This window comes from Ipomoea triloba, chromosome 16 (genome assembly GCF_003576645.1).
Source record: "Ipomoea triloba cultivar NCNSP0323 chromosome 16, ASM357664v1".
Lineage (NCBI taxonomy): Eukaryota > Viridiplantae > Streptophyta > Magnoliopsida > Solanales > Convolvulaceae > Ipomoea > Ipomoea triloba.
This window is the reverse complement of record NC_044931.1, coordinates 16400693-16401201: the sequence shown is the minus strand read 5'-3', so window position 1 is coordinate 16401201 and position 509 is coordinate 16400693.

Below are 509 nucleotides of genomic sequence, written 5' to 3'. Positions count from 1 at the left end.
CTGTGTCTTCACGTCCTTATATATGAGAGTAGAGGAATAATTCCGTTGGAGGGAAAATTATTCCGTTTGAAATTTGTCTCCCATGCCGAACATGGGTTTTGCACATTTTCAGCATATTTCATGGAGTGGTGGTCTTGTAACTTGAACCTTTTGTCTTGTAGTGAATATCCCATATTCCACTGTCTTGAGTCTATACTCCACTTGCTTCTTTTGGAAAAAGTTACTCTTTTTATATTCCCCCTTGTTGAGAAAAGTTACTCTTTTTAAATTCCCATCATTCCTTGTTTGTGGGGAATCAGACCACTTCAGGATTGGTGCACCTTTTGACCGTTTGTGGTGGAAGTCTGTCGTGTCATCCACTTCCGCCCATTTTGAAATCTCACGTTCAGCACCTCTTCATTATTCTATCTCCATGATATTCTTCTTCTCCAAACTTAGAATATTTTATACGCACATGTTGACTGCCATTCAGCCTCTTGGAGAAGTACCGGTTTATCGAGACCATGCTT